The sequence below is a fragment of the Primulina tabacum genome, chromosome 13 (genome assembly GCF_025594145.1).
Source record: "Primulina tabacum isolate GXHZ01 chromosome 13, ASM2559414v2, whole genome shotgun sequence".
In the NCBI taxonomy this organism is placed as follows: Eukaryota; Viridiplantae; Streptophyta; class Magnoliopsida; order Lamiales; family Gesneriaceae; genus Primulina; species Primulina tabacum.
Genome location: NC_134562.1, coordinates 8,962,170 through 8,972,682, shown reverse-complemented (window position 1 = coordinate 8,972,682; position 10,513 = coordinate 8,962,170). Strand labels below are relative to the sequence as shown.

General features: G+C 31.2%; 1 long non-coding RNA gene across 1 annotated transcript; it reads left to right on the top strand.

Moving 5' to 3' along the window:
• Positions 1–901: 901 nt before the first annotated feature.
• On the top strand, positions 902–3,231 carry LOC142522208 (uncharacterized). Its single transcript, XR_012814414.1, has 4 exons — positions 902–1,729; positions 2,098–2,767; positions 2,867–2,991; positions 3,100–3,231. It is a non-coding gene; the product is annotated as an uncharacterized LOC142522208 (long non-coding RNA).
• The last annotated feature ends 7,282 nt before the right edge of the window (positions 3,232–10,513 follow it).

Below are 10,513 nucleotides of genomic sequence, written 5' to 3'. Positions count from 1 at the left end.
ATGTATCGAAGAGGCTACTGCTTACTTAATGCCTGCTGCTATACGACAGCTATCTGCAACCGTCCTTATTTATTGTAATCCTGCAAATCCAAGGCAATTGTGGTCAAAGTTCGAAGGTTTCCTATCACAAGATTTTGAACATAAACAAGATTTTACTCCTACTACAGTTAGACACAAAGTTATAGACATTCTTTCTTATTATCTCCAGTCGATGGGAAAGAGACTAGATGATTTCTTCTCTACGAATGACGATGTCACTTTAGGTTTTAACGACAGCCTGGACAAAGATTTAAGAACTGAAAAAGATATAATTACACCTAAAGACGATATTTTGTTTGTTGCACAATTAAACGATGAACAAAAATTTGCTTACAATCGAATCATGTACCATGTTAACAACAATTTGCCAAATGTATTCTTTGTCGATGGCCCTGGAGGTATCGGAAAAACTTTTTTATATAAATAACTCCTCGCTATGACCCGATCATCCGGTCACATAGCACTTGACATCCACTTCAGGGGTTGCAACATCTTTACTTCCAGGTGGGAGCACTTCACACTCGAGGTTTAAAATTCCACTGGATGAAAATGACCGGAAACTTTGTAACATCAGTAAACAAAGTACACTTGCTCATTTAATAAAGTTAGCAAAATTAATTATTTGGGATGAAGCTCCAATGGCTAAACGAAGTATTATTGAAAAATTTTGACGCAATGTTAAGAGACATAATGGATTCAGTCTCAATTTTTTGCCGTAAAATTACTATATTTGGTGGAGACTTTCGCCAAATAATGCCAATAATTCCTAAAGGTACTAAAGCTGATGTTATTAATGCTTCAATTGTTATGTCACCTTTATGGAGCCAATTTGATAAATTAAAGCTTAAACAAAATATTTCTTCTTACTTGATGAGAATTGGTGATGGAATTGAGGAAACTAACGACAAAGCTGAAATCTAAATACCTCCTACGGCAAACATCTCGTTTACAGATGATTTTACATCTTTAAATGCATTAATAGAAATGGTATTCCCAAAGATCGATGACTGCAATTTAGACTTCTCTTTATTTGTTAAACGCGCCATACTTACTACAAGAAATGAATTGTTCATGAGGTCAACGGTGTCCTAATTAATAAGTTTCATGGAGAAGAAAATACATATTTTAGTTGTGATGATAACACAAGTAATTTTGTTGTACCAAACCAAGAAGAGTTGTTTCACTGCTTGACTCCTCAAGGACTTCCTCCTCATAAACTAACTTTGAAAATAAAAGCATCAATCATTTTGCTAAGAAACATAAACCCAAGTGAAGGACTTTGTAATGGTACGCGGCTTCTTTGCAAATGTTTTAACACAAATGTTATTTATGCTGAAATCTCAGTCGGAATCCATGCAGGAAAACCTGTTTTTATTCCTCGTATAACATTAGAGGATCCATGCAATGAATTTTCAATTATTCCATTTAAGAGGAAACAATTTCCAGTACGGCTATGTTATGCGATGATCATTAACAAAGCACAAGGCCAAACTTTAGATTTCGTTGGGGTCTATTTGAAAGAACCTGTTTTTTCACACGGCCAGCTTTATGTTGTGCTATCTAGAGCAAAAAATATAGATCAATTAAAAGAACTTATCAGGCCACCCCTACCATTGTTCCAAAGCACTGACTATACAAAGAACGTTGTATATCAAGATGTTCTAGCAGCTACAAAGATTATTTAATATAGGTAAACCCTAGGCAAATTATTTCTCTATTTAATATACATTCATTTTTTTGCATATATAATAGATGTTTGTCGACGTCATTTCCATATTTCTATTCTGATTTTTTTATTTTTGTCTTCCAGCTTAATATTTATATTATTGGAGTTTGCGTTCAAAATAGTCTTTTTTTTACTCACATTACAGAGCCATGCTTTTATTTCAATTTTTCACTCCATTAAAACACAAAATACATTATAATTAGCTATGCATTCCCAACAATTTGTCGCAATTATCAAAAATAATTACTTATAAATATTTGCTTCTTTCCCAAAGTTAACGGTCAGCTTATCAGTATTGATCAATTTTTTTACCCTCTTCTCTCACTGTTCAGATCTATGGAAGAGAAGTGTACTACACTTGGAAAGCTGGAACTGGAGGCCCAAAGCTGGTTTGTCAAGGTATTAGTTGCAGAAAAAACGCCAATTCGGTTCTTGAGATGGGAAGGCAACAAAGACTTGTTTTTGTTGAAAAAGAGGTAAATTTATTCACTTTTTTTAACGTTATTATTACCATTTCACTTTGTTTTCCTTACATTATTAGTTTGCGCAGAATGAAAGAATGCAAAGCATCATTTACGAGCAAGATGTTGACCTGTTAGACAAGTTACTCGATCAGTACAAAATTATTATGTGGGGAATGCAAAGATTAGGAAATAATGGGAAACACCCCAATTCTAGGAACTTCAAAACATCAAATGATCCTTAGCCGAAGCACTTACATCAGACGTACAGAGGAACATGAACGCATACGAATTGACCACATTTATCAGCTTACTCCTTCTGCAGAGCTTCCTGAATTGGCAGATGTGCCAACTAGGCAAATCAGTTGAGTATTTCGACAACCTATTTTTACTATGTGTACCTAATATATAATATACTTTTTCTTGCTTTAGTGACAACGTTTTTCCCAGATTTCCTCTTCAGTCTTATACATGTATTACCATCACGGTTTGTTGAAAGAACTAAAAGAAATTTACAAGATTTTGTGATCATCAACGAAGAGTAAATTATTTACTTCTGATCCCAGACTTTCATTTTCTGTAATTTAATATTTCTTCCACTTATATTAGATGTAAAAATACACTTTCATTACGCATACAGGCAAAGAGCTTTGATCCTTGCATTATGGGAAGAATTTTTGCAAACTGAGGCACCCTATTTGACAAAGAACGTTCACAACATGCCTATAGTTTTAGGGATGCGTCTCTCTGTAAACACTTTCTACGGTAAAATCATTATTTTATTCTTATGTTTTGTAAAATAAGTAGATGATATATTATAGTGCATTGTATCTGATTACAAACGCTTTTATTTACAAAAATATGATGTTGTAGGGTTATCCATCATAATGATACCAAGTAGTACTATTTTGTTTGATCCTCCAATCTCACAGGCTGAAGACTTGCGGTTGTGGTAATTGACAACCTCAATTTTGATTCTTTCATTCTAAATTTTATAAACTTATCCTTCTTTCCTACAAGCAATCTGTTAATTCCAGTTGTCTTTTAGCTCATTGATGTTCACCCATTTAGCTCCAACTTTTCTTACATCTTCGGCACTCATTTACGCAAATTCTTCTACTGTTCCTAAATATACTATAGTTATCTATGACTATACTACTTTTTAGCTATACTAACTACGATATAACTTTCTGATTTATTATTGTCTGCAACTAAATTTACGCACAACATAATTTACCATATTATCATTTCCAAATTGCAGGTATTAGTTTACTAAAATTTTGAAAACAACATTTCCGGAGTTTTATATTCGTTTCTCCCACAATCTTAGCATTGTCGCAACTTATATTTGCTCAGCCTACTCTTACTCTACTTAGAATAGCATCAAACTAGAGTAGCTGAAATTTTAGCTAACTTTTTTTATAAAGTAAATATTTTTCTACTTATTCAGTGTTTTGTGGGATACGAGAGAAAAAATCTTATTTGTACAACAAAAGGTATCTTTGTTCGAGTTGAGTATGGCTAGATTTTCCTAAAATTCCTACTCTTTATTAATGTATTTTTCTTCAAGCTTGGCGTAATCTTCATATTTTGGGCTGTTTGTCACTCACATACAATCAAAAAGAGTTTGTACCAATATACCCATGCCTGAATCTCAGGCAAGCACTTCAACCACACAGAAAGCGCATATTTCAACAACTCTGGTCGAGCATCAAATCAGTTCAGCCACCAAAAGAAGCTTCGACTTCGAAAGAGATATAACACAGAAAAGCCCAAAGCATGCTAAAAATGACTAAGGTACTTTTATTGTGTATACTTTTAAAATTTCTTTGTTGGTAATTTCTTAAATATGTTATTATCCAAATGATTTAAATGTCCAGGCTCCTCTGAAACATATGCACTAGAATGAATAAAAAAAAAGGGTTTGTATATATAAAATGTATCTTCTACTTACCTTATGACAAACACAACGTCACAGAATATAGTGGAACTAACATATCCTCTCTTGATGTTAGCTGACTGAATCGTCTTTTTTTATTTAACTGACGTAAGGCTTCATAAGTTCAATTGTTTTTTGATTATACTACCTGGAGATATTATGGATATTTAAGCTAGGTTAGCCAGAATAACACAAGGTATGCTGGATCAGTTGTTGATAAACTAAAAAAACTCATAACCCACTGGTTGCTTGAATAGATTCTTAAACATTTTATGGATAATTTAGGAAAAGTAAATGAACTAGGATGGAAATAGTAAATTTTTTTAATGTTGTGGGTTACGTTATAGTAATACGATATTTAAAAAATTTGGAATATTTTATTTTATATAGATGTGTCTGTGACGAAACGTATAATTTGTACTAATATTGATCTACAAGAAGTTGTACGATGGTGTCTATTTCATTTCAGGAAAAAAAAAAGATGTAACCAAAATATTTATTTGCTAGCTGCCTTATCCTTTCTCTTGTAGGTTAGACAAAGTTGATTTAAAATAGTTAAACAAATCAGAAGTTCTCATGTTAGAATTCATTTAGTGCTACGGAATCATTTACTTCATCTCATTCAAACTCCAGGCGCTTTTAATGTCTCCCTCACCTATATTTGGGAGTCAGACGAATAAATTAAATCCAGTGCTATAGTTTATCCCATTTTAGATTACGGATGTTGATCTACCAACGGAAGATGTTTTTCGCTATTTTTTAGCAGAATTATTGGGCTGCCAAAACAACCAACATTTTCTTTTCAAATGTGGTGAATAATATTTAGTAGATTGTGTATTAGATCCAAAAGTATTGACATTCATATATTCATCTGCAAGCAGTAATTTCTGCTTACTGATTAGAATAAAAGAGGTAAATGTTCTGAATTGTTTTCTTTGTGTTAGCTGTTTGCCTTGCAATAAATTGAGGTAATATTATTGGGTATTCTCATTGATTCTCTTTACAATTGCTGAAACTCCTATATATGACGACTCATCATATACTACACGTCAGCTTGTTTTTTTTATGGTATTTGGCTTTTTTCTCATGTTCGAATCAACAGTTAGCCACAAGGGTTCAACTATGCTTATAATGATGAGTGCATAACATCATATTTTGTATTTTTGGGTTTCTACTTTTGGAAAACACAATGTAAATTTTATGTGAATTATGATGTGGTTATGTTACTTTACAAAATATGGTGTGATACCTACATTTTGTTGTCCTTTAGGGAAAAATTAAAGATGGTCAGCAAATTAAAGATATAATAATGGTACTTTAAATATGAAATCAAAACTTTAGCCCTTATATCTATTGCATGCAAGCATGTACAACTTTATTGTATGTAATCTTCACAATGAATTTTGTTTGTAATTTCTCTTACCACATATATACTTATATGCTTAATTACCTAACGCTTAACATACTTGGTATGTTATAAATTTTCAATATCCATCTTCTGCTAACTACAAATTCGGTATATGAACCAAATTCAATGGAAAACAATCTTTACTATACATATATTGGATGTGAACAATATCAATATAACTATGTACTTCATAAAGATGTGGGCGAACTAATAGGAAGAGTTTACTCCAGCCTAATATGGGAAATCATCTTACGAAGAATGCCTAACATGGAATCAAAACTATTGCTCCTACTAAACTATGCAATAGGCATTGAGTCCATCCTAAATACCAACGAACTCCATCAAAACAACCATGTACATTAAATGAATAATAAAATCTTTATCTTATGTTATCGAAAATTCTTAGTCGTTGTACATGTGCGTAAACATATTATAAACTTTAGATTAATACGAGCTCCAAACAATTTTTATTCGTATACTTTAATTCTTTTATTAGGCCATCATTGTTATCTTTTATTCAGCTGTCTTACGAATCAATATTAACTCTCATGTTCATATGTCATAAAAAAACCATAGGTTACAAAAATCATAAATACGTCAACTAGATTCTCAAAAAAAAAAAGTTAAACATATTGACATCATGTCTACATTAACAATTTTTCAAATTTTTTTGAATACCCTAAAATTTTTTGTGCTCTTATCGAATGTTTAATAGCTCATATTACAACTTATATTTAAGTTAAATTTACCACATTCATAAATTCATTAGCGTCAACGACATCATTAAATGTAACAGCCTTACAACCAATACCAAAATACGGATACTCTATTTTCGGATTTATAATAACTTATTTATGGAGTAGATCTCTCATTATATTTGAAGATAAAGCAATATATTATATTCAATTTGCAACATGTTATTAAATTTTTCCTATTTGAACATCAATTCGATCTTTTTCTTAATTATTTTCACTTTTATAAATTCTTTGTTTTTCATTTTTTTCGCTTTGTTAAACACACTGTCAACTTAAAATACTAATCATTTGAGTACGGATATAGAAGAACATAAAAAATTACTATGTTCATGATAATTATAGCTTTTAAATTTACATTATTAAATAAGACCTACACAAATATAAACACATGATTAGTTATTCTGAAAAAAAAAAACATAAATACTCATATGTTATACTGTAAACCTGGGTATGGTCACCTCAATTTTTGAGGTGTTTACCCAAGTTTGTTGTGCAATATATGATCGATTTTGTTTATACTTTAAAGATGATAAATATGTGTTTATATTTGTATATGTCTAATTTTATATATTCTTTTTTGTTAATGTATGACAATTAAATAAATATAAACTAAAGTAAAGCAAATATAGATTTCTTTGTAATAAATTAATGTAGGAAACAATATATACATCGTTTTTTTTTAAGGATTAATCAAGTTTGATATATTTGTGTAAAAAAAACCTAAAAACAATGAAAATAACTTTCGTTAACGTTAAATATGGGGAGAAAAAATGTTAGTATTATAGATACTAAAAGCTATAATGGATGAGTTTGTGCATATGTGACATGCTTGGGTATAAACTGACATGTTAGATGTAGAAATATATAAATTTGAAAATTTTTAAACTTATAATCCTTAATTTGGTTAGAGTTGGGTGTGCCTGTTGTAACGTGCAAAAGATTTATTGAACTTATTTGAAAAATAAAGAAGCTAACAAGTTTGAATGAATCTAAGTAAGAGTAATAAGCAAGAAATTAACTATACATGTTGGATAATAATTAACGTTTTTTTCCTTCACTTTTTTTTAAGAGAAATGTCACCATTAGCAATTATTATGTTAACATGGTTCATGCATTTCGTAATTATATGTGTCAGTAATCAAAACCCTGAAGTTGCTCTGACCAAGGGAAGATATATTCTAGCTTATCTATTCTACAAGTTCGATCAATTTTTGTTGGAACATTACATGTTCGCAATCTTGATTTTGATGTTAACAAAACTTGTTATTGTGTTTCTAACATATTTACTCAAATGTGAAGTTATTAAAACAAGAAGCAAACTGAAACTGAATTCTACACAAACTGAATTTCTGGCAAGTTTCGGTATTTTGATGATATCTCTCAACTGGATGATTCAAATGACAATCTTCCAACTTAACTGATCAAAAAACTCAATTTGGAACAAGTCGTATTTCACGTTAGTTGGTCAAATTCGGATTTTATCAAGGTATAACTGATCGCTGAATTACCAAACAAATTGCACGAAAACAGCAATAAGTTGGGTATGAGCAGTTGCAGTATTTTGGTCATATCTCTCAGCTCGATTATTGGAATGAAGCGATTCAATATGCGTTGGAAAGATAAGAAGATGATCTACAAATCATCTTCAGAAGTAAAAGTCTGAATCGAAGCTTAAGATGCTGATAAATGACAATGAAGCTACTAATTCTGCACAAACTGAAATCAGCGATTTCTAGGCTGATTTCAGCTGACCAACTGAACCAGCTGAAATTGAACCAGACCAGCTGAAGACCAGTTGAACCAGACCAGTTGAACTGAATCAGCTGAACTGAACCAAACCAGTTCAACTGAACCAAAACAGCTGAAACTGAACCGAACGACCAGTTGAACTGAACGACCAGTTGAGTTGACCAGGGTTGACTAGTTGACCACTCGGGAAAATGTTCAGCAAGGCGAATTTGATCGTTGCAATTTCAAAAACAGTACAAAAACTTTCCAAACGGTCATATTCTTGTGTCTAACGTATATATCATTGTTGGGGCCTATAAATACAACATCTAGAAGATCAAACAAGAGCTTTTGAAGGAGATTAAAAGCATGGGCAGTTAGCATGAAGATATCAGCTAGTTGAGAGCACAAGCCCTTGTGTAAGGATACATTTGAGATGTACACTGTAAATGATAAATTACTCACACACAATCACTCACATATATACAAGAGAGTTGTACTTCAAAGATTAGTTGAGTGAGTCTTTACACAAAGACGTAAAACAATGTGTTTGTAGTCTTTGCATATGACACATTAAACAATATGCTGATTGTGAGGTGCTGCCTACAATCTTGAGAGCTAGGAGTTCAATTAGGCACAAGTGTAAGTCCTAAGCTGAGTGGGTTTGTACAAAGAGTTGTATAAATCAAAGTCTTCTAGTGAATCCTTCCCAATGGGAAGAAGGGGTGACGTAGGAGCATTTGAAGTCTCTGAACATCCATAAACAAATTCGTGTCTATTTGTTTATTGTATTTACTTATCATTTCCATAGTTTTAAAGATGTATTGTTGAAGTGTTTTATGTATTCTTCGAATACTAAAATATTGTATACAAAATGTTTGATAAAATGTTTCAACTAAAATATTTTTACTCTTTCAACTTTCATATATTTTAAATGCTTTACAAAATGTTTAATCAGTTTCTACGAAGAATTATTTCGAGTGTCTTCTGCTTGGTTTGAAAACCAAACTCGATTTAATTTTGTTACTGTGAAACTATGGTTAAGGTACACGTGATCTTCTTGTCTGGCCATTGGATAAAAATAAAAAGCACAAAACATTTTTATACATGTTGGAGATAATTACTATTTTTTAAGTTTTAGTAATGAGCATGTTTTTTATATACATACTATTTTCTCTTGTACTTAAACATTTATATTTCGAAAAATTTTAATGCATTATATTGTTTAAATAATGATGTTTATAAGAAATTAGGTATAAAATACGTTTAAAAATATACACATTACAAACAAAAGCCATCTGCAGTTAAATTGTAGGTGTTTGAGCATAACATATAAACAGTAAGGGACACGAACATGCTGAATACACTCTCGATTTTGAGAATCACCATTTGTTGGTATTTAATTATTTATTTAATTATAGACATGTATAAAATTGTATTTTCAAAATTTTGGTTTTATTGTGAGTAATAATAAATTCGATAATATTAAATAATACATGATATTCAGAACTTTCAAGTCAATAAATATATTAAATTCGAAAATCATGTTCAAGGATTTCGGAATTTAGGGCTAGAGTATCAATCAAATTCGGAAGAAAATAATAAATGGAAGTCCAAGAAAACAGAATGCATTCAACTACCCAACCTAATATAAATTTCGAAAACTATATAAACTTGAAGACCGATTTTTTGAAATTGGCAAGGTAAAACGTGTGGAAGGAACGTCTTGAAATTGTTGAAGAATTATCACAAAATTATGAAAAAAAATCAACCGAGTTATGATAAGATTTTCAAATCACCTCTATAAATACCCAAGTCCAAATTTTCAAAAATAATACATAAATTTCACTCTATATTTTTTAAATTCTCTCTCCCGAGTGCTGTCAAATTTTTGAGTCAAAGTTCTGCCAAGTATCAAAGTGTTGCACAAACGCTGTTCGAATACCTATAATGGTTCTTCAAGGATTTCGAACCAAGACATCCATCTACACGTTTTTTTTTATCAAGTCTAAGGTAAGCAAGCTTATGTTTTAAAATAATTTTTAAATGAATTATTTCAGTTCATTTTGAAAGTTTCGGTCGATCATTATTATTTTTCTTCTCTTCTTGTTATATGATACTCTATGTTTTGGCACTGTGAGTATTCAGCTGTATATGAGCGAAAATCCCAATATACGATAAGTTTATGACCCTTATACGGTGATGGAAAATAAAATAATCTTAGTGTCTAGGACAATTTTATGTTATGTTTATGCTCGTGATATAAGTTATACGAACTATGTTATGCATGATATGCTGATTTTCGAAAATCATGCATATTTGTTATTCATGTGGTCGAATGACCATCATTTAACGGCCATATCGCTCACCCCTTGTTCTAGCCTTCTCAGATAAGTTAGAAGAAGAAATCGAGGAAGAGGAGCAAGACCAATTTTGAGGTTAATAATAAAATGAATC